Source organism: Mandrillus leucophaeus, unplaced genomic scaffold (assembly GCF_000951045.1).
Source record: "Mandrillus leucophaeus isolate KB7577 unplaced genomic scaffold, Mleu.le_1.0 Scaffold1063, whole genome shotgun sequence".
In the NCBI taxonomy this organism is placed as follows: domain Eukaryota; kingdom Metazoa; phylum Chordata; class Mammalia; order Primates; family Cercopithecidae; genus Mandrillus; species Mandrillus leucophaeus.
In genome coordinates, this window is record NW_012098799.1 from 864,215 (window position 1) to 875,739 (window position 11,525).

Sequence of the window (11,525 nt, forward strand, 5' to 3'; positions counted from 1 at the left end):
TTTTTTGAGATGGAGTTTCACTCTTGTTGCCCAGGCTGGAGTGCAGTGGCACGACCTCGGCTCACCGCAACCTCCACCTCCCAGGTTCAAGCTATTCTCCTGCCTTAGCTTCCCAAGTGACTGGGATTACAGGCATGTGCCACCACGCCTGGCTAACTTTTTGTATTTAGTAGAGATGGGGTTTCACCGTGTTGGTCAGGCTGGTCTCGCATTCCTGACCTCAGGTGATCCACTTGTCTCAGCCTCTGAAAGTGCTGGGGTTACAGGTGTGAGCCACCGTGGCCGGCCTAAAATTTATATGGATGAATAAAGGTCTATGAATAGCTAAGTTAACCCTATAAAGGCAATGATGGAGTTACCTCAAGAATAATAGGCTAGCCCTACATAGTGGCATGTGTCTGTCGTCCCAGATACTTGAGAGGCTGAGGTGGGAGGACTGCTTAACCCAGGAGTTCAAGTCCAGTTTGGGGAAAATAGAGAGACCCTGTCTCTAAATAATGATAATAAATAGAACAAATGGAACATAATAGCAAAACAAATCAATGGAAGAAAAAGATTGGTAAACCAGCTTACTGTATGGAGAAAAATGTAATCAGGACACTATCTAACTCCACATATAAAGATACTCTAGTTGGATTAGAGATGGAAATATGAACAGTAAAACTATAGTGCTAATAAAAGGAAATATAGGAAAATATTTTGTGACCTCCAAATCAGAGAGGACGTCTCAAAAAAGCTCGAGAAGCACAAATGCAAAAGAAAGCATTGATTATGTTGATAACTTTAAAATATCAAAGTTCTATTCAACTAAGGACATCACTGGCAAAATTATCACATGATAGAATTATAGAAGCTGACAAGAATTTTGAAATTTCAAAAACAAACAAGGAGTTAATATCTAGAATATACAAGGGCATTTTGCAAATCAGAAAGATAAAGCTAGCACACCCAATGGAAAAATGGATAGAGAATATGAACAAGCAATTTAGAGAATAAACTCAAAAAGGTAGCAGAAATATGATAAGGTGTTCAAAATCACTGAAAATCAGATATATAAAATTAAAATCGCATAGGTATCATTTCACACTTATTAGACTGGCAAAATTCTAAAAGTTATAAAATGACAAATGTAGGCATGTGGTAATAGAACAAAAGTTCTGTTCCATTGGTAGGAGTGTAGACTGTTGCAGCCATTATAGACAGCAACTGATCTGTACACAGTCAAATTACCAATATGGCCAACAGTTTCACTAAGGATAGAAACCAAAGAGTCTCACAAAGGCCAATAAGAAGACACAGACAAAACATTCACGTCAGAATTGTTTATGGCAGCAGGAAGACAAAGGTAACCAGAAAGTTCCTCATTAGAAAAGTGGACAGATAAAATATGGTACACACAAATGTTTCATGAAGTTCTAATGCAGCAGTTAGAAGCAACGCACTAGATTCACTTACCACACCTTAAATAGATCTTTAAAACATACTGCTGAGTAGAAAAGCAGGGCACAGAATGAGATACAATGTGTAACAGAATACCTTTTTCCTAAATTAAAACCCATGTGTATAAAAATCTCTGCATATTTGGTAGCAACACAAACAAAAATACATATCAAACACATATTCAATGTTAAATGAAATGCCATTTAAACATTTATAGGTTGAAGAGAAAAATGCGATTAGGTTGTGAAGATTAAAATTAATTAATTAATTACTAAACCAAGCTGATTAAGAAACAGAAAACCTAAATAAACTGGTAATCATTAAACTGAGTATGTGAGCAAGTCTTCTCCTTTACCATACTCAAAACAGATATCAGGGCCTTAAAGATATACAAGCAAGTTTTACTAAAACCATCAGGCAGAGATAGTTACTATTCATAGAAACTGATTTAGAAACTAGAAAGAGAGGGGATACCCGGCTCATGCCCTGAGGCCTATATATGACTTTGATACCGAATCCAGATGATTTCGGTATAGAAATATATACAGTATAAGATCAAATTCTCACATGTACATGAGTGCAAAGTATCCTAAACAGAACACAAGAATATCAGCCAGATGTGGTGGCTCACACCTGTAATCCTAGCACTGTGGGAGACTGAGGTGGGCAGATCACTTGAGCCTAGGAGTTCAAGACAAGCCTGAGCAGCACAGTGAAATCTTATCCCCACAAAAAAATACGAAAATTAGCCAGGCATGGTGACACACACCTGTAGTCCCAGCTACTCGGGAGGCTGAGGTGGGAGGATCACCTGAGCCCGGGAAGTTCAGGCTGCAGTGAGCCTTGATTGATCCGCTGCACTCCAGCCTGGGAGACAGAGTGAGTTCCTGTCTCAAAAAAAAAAAAAAAAAAAGAATACAGGAATATGAAGTTGAACAGTGTATAAAAACCTGTTATAATTCAACATGGTAGCATTTTCCACAAGAATGAAAGAATGGGTCAGAATTGGGAAATCTAATTATATAAATTACTATATTAACAGATTAAAGGAAAACTACGTATCATTATTTACACAAGCTTCTATGGATCAGGTATGGTTTGTTTGCCCTCACCAAAAGTCATACTGAAATTTTATCCTGAATGTGGCAGTGTTGGTAGGTGGGGCTTAGTGGGAGGCGGTTGGTTCACGAGGGCAGAGCCATTATGAATGGCTTGTTGCCCTTCTAGAAGTAATGGATGAGTTATTGCTCTCACAAGAGTAGATTAATTATCCAGGAATGGATTAGTTCCAAGGAGAGTGGGTTGTTATAAAGCCAGGATGCCCGTTGGTTTTGTCTCTTTGCATGTGTCCACTTCCCCTTGACCTTCTCTGCTATGTTATGATGTAACATGTGGCCTTGGCCAGAAGCCAAGGCCATGTCCTCAAATTTCCTGGAATGCAGAACAACGAGTTAAATAAAATTCTTTTCTTTATAAATTACCTAGTCTCAGACCCAGCAATCCCATGAGAAATAAAAACATATGCCTCACAAAAACTTATATGCAAAATTTCATAGCAACTTTATTCATAGTTTAAAACACCCCTTCAACTGGTAAATTAACAAATACATGGTAGTACATCCATACAATAGAATTCCACTCAGCAACAAAGAAGAACAATCTACTGAAATACATAACAACATGGAGGAATCTTAAACACATTATGCTAAGTGAAAGAAACCAGATACCCAAAATCTACATGTTGTGTAATCCATTTATATGACATTTTGGATAAGACAAAACTATTGGGATGGAGAAGAAATCAGCTGTTTCCAGGAATTGTGCAAAAAGAAAGGAGTTGACTACAAAGGGATATTATTTCATATATCTTGTCTGTGGTGATAATTACACAACTCTATGCATTGGTCAAATACTCATAGCATGTACCAAAAAATAGTGAATTTTACTCTATATAAATTTTAAAAATAAATAATTTTAATATGGATAATGAGCAATTCACAAAAGAAGAAATCCAAATGGCCAATAAACTCCTTTCATGGGGTTATTCTAATAAACTCCCATGAAAGGGGTTTATTGGCCATTTACTTAACTCCATTAGCATCACTAATATCAGGAAATGCAAATTTAAAACTGCAAAATACTCACAAGATTGGAAAACTTAAGAAGTTGGTTAAAGATTTTGAGAAAAGCGAATTCTTATAAACTACTGGTGGAAATGGAAATGGACACATTCTAGTGAGCAATTTGGTAATATTTTGTAAAGTTGAAGATGCATATAATCTATATCTACAATTCTGCTTCTTTGTTTGCACCTGGAAGTAATCTAGCACATGTGCACAAGAAGACATGCAGCAGAATGCTAAGTGCAGCATTATTTATAATATCAAACATTGGAAGTAATATATATGTCAGTCAAAAGGAGAATGTATAAATAAACTAGTGACATTTTGATGCAATGAAATGATGTTCAGCATTTGAAATGCATGAACAGAGGCCAAGTGTATTAAATAAATAAATATCAATAACTAAATGTTGAGTGAATGAAACAAGCTGCAGAGTAACACATATGGTATGATATTCACATAAAGTTTGAAGACAAGTAAAACAATACTACATATTGTATATTGATAAATATGTACTTAGCAGTAGTTTAAAAACTTGTAGTGGAATGATAAACACTAAATTTAGGATAATGATTACCTCTGAGGAGGATTGGAAAGGAATGAGATCTGGGAGAGCCACAAAGAGGTCTCTAACTCTATATGTAATGTTTATTTTCTTCAAAATAGAAATGCAAAGAAAATTCGGCAAAGTGCTGAGAATTTATTTGTTTTCTTATTTTCTGTATATTTTGCAAAAGAAGAAGAAATAATAGAAAATTATTCATGTAAAGATGTCCATTGAAAATTATCTCATAGCAGCAGTGGTTCATGTGCTGCTCTTTGGGAAACAATACTTCTATTAGTCTGTTTTCACACCAGTATAAAGAACTTCCCTGAGACTGGGTAATTTATAAAGAAAAGAGGTTTAATTGACTTAGAGTTCCGCATGGCTGGGGAGGCCTCAGGAAACTTACAATCAAGGTGGAAGGGGAAGCAGGCATGTCTTACTTGTTGGCAGGTGAGACAGAAAGGGAGAGAGAGAGAGAGCCAGTGCATGAAGGGGGAAGAGCCCACACTTATCAAACAACCAGATCTCTTGAGAATTCACTCACTATCACGAGATCAATATGGGAGAAACCACTCCCATGATCCAATCACCTCCCTTTCTTGACACGTGGGGATTACAATTTGAGATAAGATTTGGGTGGGGATACAGAGCCAAGCCGTATGCTCTAGTGGCTTAGAACATAGACTACAGAAGTCAGGTTCAAATCTTGCCTCTACCATGTACTGGCTGTGTGGCATTAAGAAAGTTAGTTTCCTCTTTGGGAAGTTGGAGTAGTATCTGCTTCATAATGTAGTTGTGATAATTAAATACTGATTTAGGGGATAGTCTAGAAAGACAATGACTTCAAAACAGTGCATCTTCTGGCCCATGGAAATTACTAAAAAATGAGAGTTGTTATTGAATAATTTATTACCAGTGGGTTAAAGTCAAGAAAGACATTCTGGAAGAAGTGACACTGGTTTGCTTCTCAAAGGACTTTGAAAAATTAACCAGCTGTGCAAGGGAATCATTGGGTGTTTTATACAAAAGAGACAGAACTGCATATGGTCAGAAGCATGAAAGTATATGATCAAACTTGGGGAATATCCATGAACAAAGCCAAATATCTAATTTTTGTAGTCCTAGTCTCTGACACATATTTCACCTCCAACCTTGGGTGTATCCTTTACAAAGCAAAGCATAAGTCAAAACACACTTTGGAGATGAAGAATAGTTTTGACATGAGTGGAAAGAATGATGACCTGTGGGAAGCAATAATTTATCTGGACTTGAACAAATTGTGTAGTCATATGACAGAAACAGAACTGGAAGGAAACATGGTGAACACATCTAAGGATTATCCTTCTTTTTCCTACTTTTATTTCTTTGTTTTCTATAGTATCTTCATTTTCCAGGTGCACTCTGGAAAATGAGTCTGTTGAAATAACGCTACTCAAATTATAAATCTTTAGACAAGATTGATATAACTGATGAAATTAGCTTTTTGTTGGGGTTCAATGGCTGAACAATGGACCGGATCACTGCCTGACTGGTTGAATTACATTAGTAACCAGACTGGGAACTTGTAGGTCTGGCTATTATGTTGTCCTAAGAAACGAAACAATCAGAATGATTCTAATTCAGTAAAGCTTGCATTTTATGACAGTCAAAATTTAAAATTGAATAGAAAATGATAATTGTGGTTGTGCCACAAAGTTTTAACCTAACTGTAACATTATTTTTCTTAGAAATAAAAAAAAAGTAGACTTGAATGGGGAAAATAACAAAATGGCCAAAGGGCCTGTAGAATAAATAAGAATTCTGTTACCACACCACTGTAACATTATACCCAAGTTGTCTTGCTAATCATATCATATTAGCAACTGTATACAAGATAGGTATGATCAGGTAGCTTGAGTCAAATCTCTTCTTAATACCGATGTCCTCAGGGAGAAACGGAGAACCAAAACTCTAGTAGCAATTGCATATTCAGTGCTATGAAAGGAACTGATATTGGAGCCAAGGCAACAATTTTCCTCTTTGTCCAAACGTCTGAAAATGATAATTTTTCAAAGATGTCTAAAATCAATGTGGAGCAAGAAGGAAAATGGTCTTGCAAAAGCCAATGCAGTCAAGAGCTTAGAACAGTTGTGCAGCTTAGTTTGGCAACTCAAGCACGCAAGCCTCCCAAATAACACAGGGTGCAGTTTTATAGCTTGGGCCACCTTGTTTCTCGAATTCTGCCATAAATTCATCTAATAAGTATATTTGTTTGACAACTCATAAAAATATTAATAAAGTTGTTCTTTCAGAAAACAAAAAATGAAGACTGCTGATTTTCAATGGGTGAAAAGTTTCCCAAAAATACATTTTTTTAAAAAAGATTAGGGCCAGGTGAGATGGCTCAAGACTGTAATCCTAGCAATTTGGGAGACTGAGGCAGAAGGATTGCTCGAAGCCAAGACCTCGAGACCAGACTGGGCAACAAAGGGAGAGCTTGTATCTAAAAAACAATAAACCAACTTAGCCAGAGGTGGTGGTACACGCCTGTTGCCCCTGCTACTCAGGAGGCTAAGGTAGAAGGATTCCTTGAGCCCAGAAGTTTGAGGTCTGCAGTGAGCCATGATCCCATCACTCCAGCCTGGGCGATAGGGTAAGACCTAGTCTCAGGAAAAAAAAAAGACTAGGAAGTAAATTTTTATCAAAATACATTATGGATTTTTAGTTTTTTAACTTTGCAAATTAACTTTTATTTCATTCAAGCCTTAAAACATGCCTCCTTCAGCTAGGTGCGGTGGCTCACGCCTGTATTCCCAGCACTTTGGGAGGCAAAGGCCAGTGGATCACGAGGTCAGGAGTTCGAGACCAGCCTGGCCAATATAGTGAAACCCCGTCTCTACTAAAAATACAAAATTAGCCAGGCATGGTGGCATATGCCTGTAATCCCAGCTACTCAGGAGGCCGAGGTAGGAGAATCGCTTGAACCCAGGAGGTGGAGGTTGCAGTAAGCCGAGGTTGTGCCATTGCACTCCAGCCTGGGCAACAAGAGCAAAACTCCATCTCAAGAAAAACAAATAAATAAAATAAAAACCTCCTTCTTGCCTCCCATTTTAGATGAAAAAGGCCTTGACTGGCCAAGGTCACATGCAAAGGGGTCCTGAGCCCATAGCCAAGGCCTGGGGTCCACAGTGAGACCCTGACTGCCACTGCCACACTGGGTGGGACAGGCTGCTCTCCTGCAGGACTTCACATACAAGACAGCTACTGTCATGTCCTCCAGGTCCAAGGGGCTGAACTGAGCACTTAACACAAAAGGTGAATGTTGTAAAGGGACAAATCATGCCTGGAAGTTCTGAAAAGCCCGGAGATGCAACAGTAGACAACAGCCGTAAGTTGTCAGGGCTCTTGCCTGAAAGTGGCTGCCGCAGGTTTCTCAGAGGAAGGGAAGAAGTCCCAGCCCTCCTGCAGGTTCAGGAGGCCTCAGGTTATCCTCAAACTCATCCCCCTGGTCGACCTTCTGGCCCCCTGCATATGTGAAGCCCAGCTTCACACAGATGATGAAGGGCAGTGGGTATATCAGAACCCTGGGCCTTTCCTGAGAGGCCCCTAGCAGTAGAAGCCCATGATCTTGTTCTCATCAATGTCACAAAACAGACCAACCTTATGCTGCAATCCAGCCTGCACCCCTGCTTGCCCCCAGTTCCAGATGGTGAAGATCACCCAGTGCATGAGGACGAGAAAGTGGGCACGGCAGGGCCAGATGGTGGCCTTCAAGACAGAGTGTGTGGTCGTGTGCTGGTGGTAGCAGTAGAGGAGGAGGCTCTGCTCCACATCGACAACCCCGCCGACCTTTCTGAAGTGGTCAAAGAAAAATAGCAGGTCTTCTGGCAGCCCTGCAAGAGGGAAAGAGAAGCATCCACCGTTGCTGGTGGTTTTGCTCTAAGTTGTTCATTTTTCATTCCTATGATTGAATCTAAAGGCAATTTCACTGTTAACTAGAACCCCAGGCCCCTTAGATGATTTCCAAGAGAACAGGTACGTATGTAATATGTACTTCCTTGCCCATATCTTTAATGACTCCCCCTGTACTTTGCAAATATATTTCTTAATTTTCATGCCTGATTCCGAGGTGGCCAGAGAAGAAAAGAGAAATTGAAATGGGTAATAGACTTCCACTCACACATTGTTGGCTAGCATAAGAGGGAAAGTAGAGAGCCTCTTTTAGATTTCTGTGGGAAGTTAGAAGCAGATGGAGAAATCCTTGAGGCATAGACATTGGGAAGTAGAATGTGGGAAAGAATTTGAGAAGGACAATCTTCATATTTTTAATTAAACAAACGATAAAAATCAGAAGAACAAATGCAGCTGCCAAAAAGAGAATGTGCAGTCTTGGGAGTAGAGGCTGCTTGTTTTTACGTTGTTGCCTTACCAAAAGGCAAAAAAAAAAAAAAAAAAAAAGAATTTCTGTCAAATCAGCTTTTTCTCTTTTTTTTTTTTTTTTTTTTTGAGATGGAGTCTTGCACTGTTGCCCCGGGCTGGAGTGTAATGGTGTGATCTCGGCTCACTGCAACCTCTGCCTCCCAAGTTCAAGCGATTCTCCTGCCTCAGCCTCCCGAGTAGCAGGGATTACAGGCGCCCACCACCACGTCCGGCTAATTTTTTGTATTTTTAGTAGAGACAAGGTTTCACTATGTTGCCAAGGCTGGTCTCAAACTCCTGACCTTGTGATCCGCCCACCTCAGCCTCCCAAAGAGCTGGGATTACAGGCGTGAGCCACCGCCCCTGGTCAACAGAGATTCTAAAAGTTCAGTGTCTATAGTGGAAATATGTTTTTTTCCAGAGCCATCCCAGCAGTAGCTTTCATGCATAAAATGCTGCCTTGTATTCTTCAGCAGTTCAGGCATACTTAAATCACAGGAGTAGAAAAAAGTTCATTTTGGGACAATGGTCCCATTCCCGCTGGTGATAAGTCTAGTCCATGCCATGCACATTCAGACTGCAGTGGTTTCTAAGGGCGTAATCCTGGGCCTTCTGGTAGAAAGAGAACAGGGTCACGTGCATTGTGCTCCAAAATGTCATCTATCACTGTTAATATCTCTCAGGAAAGAAGGCAAGCCTGTGAAAGACTGTAAACAGCTTGCAGAACTGCAATAGGAGTTTGTTTGGCAATCAAGAAAAATACTCATGTGACATCCAAGACCACCAAGTGACAGGACCTGATTATTGCTTCCTACAAACTTGTCTTTAGTGTTCAAGCTGGGGTTGTCTTTTTCAATACAATCCATCTTTTGATCTGCTACCGACCCTTCCTGCTCTGCTAGGGTCTCTGATCCCTTTTCTCACTGATATTTATGTGCCATATGAAAGCAATTATTCAACGGCACATTTCTGAAGTTGAGGAAGGCAACATCTCATACTTCACGATACCTTGTAAAGGCTCCACTCTACCCAAAATGAGCAAAAAATCACTGTCTCAAAACCAGAAGTCTGGAGCCTTAAAGACCATGACCCTTTATTGGACTAACTTGAATTTTTGTTTACTTTGGTATATTTAGATTTAATTGTTTTAAAAGCCATAGGCTGGGAGCAGTGGCTCACACCTGTAATCCTAGCACTTTGGGGGGCTGAGGCAGGAGGATTGCTTGTGCCCAGGAGTTTGAGACCAGCCAGGGCAACATAAAGAGTCCCCCATCTCTACAAAAAAGAAAATGAAAAATTAGCTGGACATGGTGACGCACACCCATAGTCTCAGCTACTTGGGAGCCTGAGGTGGGAGGATCGCTTGAGCCCAGGAGGTTGTGACTGCAGTGAGCTGTGATTGTACCACTACACTTCAGCCTGGGCAACACAGTAAGACTTTGTCTCAACAAAACAAAACAAACAAAACAAAAACAAAAATGAAAACAAAAAAAGCAATATATTCTTGTCATAAAAAGAATTTAATAATAACAAATGTATCATTAAAAAAGTAATCAGGTATGCTTCCCTCAACACTGCTACCCCAAGAAAACCTAATAGATTGATGCATAGTCTTACAAACTTCTTTCAATTCTTATAAGGATATCTATGCCTTGTCCAAATCTCTCTATATTTTAAGAGAATAAATGGGATCAGAGTGTTTTGAAATTTGCTTTCTTTAGTGTTGTATAAGTAGAATGCTTACTACATTAGTACATAAAGAAGTATTTCATTTTTAAACTTATGTGTGTACATTTTAGTTTAAAATTGCTGTTTCTCAGATTATAAAAATAGTATATTTTCACTCTAGAAAATTTGAGGCATACAGACAATCACAAACAAGAAGATTAAAAACAATACCACTAAAATATAAACACTGGTAATGTTTTGGCATATAGTCACTTAGGCTTTTATCTGGGCAAGAGAATAGAGGTATGGCTGCTTGTGTTATGCTTCTTTTTGTTACTACATTGAGATACACCACTTTAATGTGCATTTTTCCCTTTTTCTTTACTAAAGGAATTCAATTCTCTGCAGTATAGCAATAGTCCCAGCAAAAACCAATGTTTCCAGTTAGTTAAAGATTCTGGGTGAATGAGATGGAGGGGAAAGTTTATTGGAGATTTCAGGCAACATCTTGCTTTCCTTATTATTTCCTTTTTCTTTTCCTGGGAGCATGTATGTGAGGCTGGATGTGGAACAGCCACCTTGTGACCATGAGATGACAAGCATGAGGACAAAATCACAGGTTAAGAGTGGTAGAATGGAAAGATAGAAGGAGCCTGGGACATGGATGACGACGGGAAAACATTGCAGAAGCTCAGGATGTTCTACCTTCATATTTTTGGTAATATGAGGAAAATAAAATCCTATTTGAAAAACCTACTATAGTCAGAGTTCTAGTATATGCAAATAAACATAATCCCTGATATTCTGTATATGCAGACTTTTAAAATCCTACTTTATTCTTTTGACACTACATTGTGAGCACTTCCTGATGACATTAAATATTTCTTAAAAGGATAACTTTTAATCGCTGCATAATATGTATTCTGTTGTGGTCCAAAAAACTGCTCTGTAGTCAGTATTAATAATAATTAGAAAACAGGAGGTCAGCCAGGTGCGGTAGCTCACGCCTGTAATCCTAGCATTTTGGGAGACCGAGGCTGGTAGATCCCCTGAGGTCAGGAGTTTCAGACCAGCCTGACCAACATGGCAAAAACCCATCTCTATGAAAAATACAAAAATTAGCCAGTATCGTGGCGGATGCCTGCAATCCCAGCTACTCAGGAGGCTGAGGCAGGAGAATCACTTGAACCCAGGAGGTGGAGGTTGCAGTGAGCCGAGATCACACCACTGCACTCAAGCCTGGGCAACAAAGCGAGACTCCATCAAGAAAGAAAAAGAAAGAAAAGAAAGAAAGAAAAGAAAGAAAGAAAGAAAGAAAGAAAGAAAGAAAGAAAGAAAGAAAGAAAGAA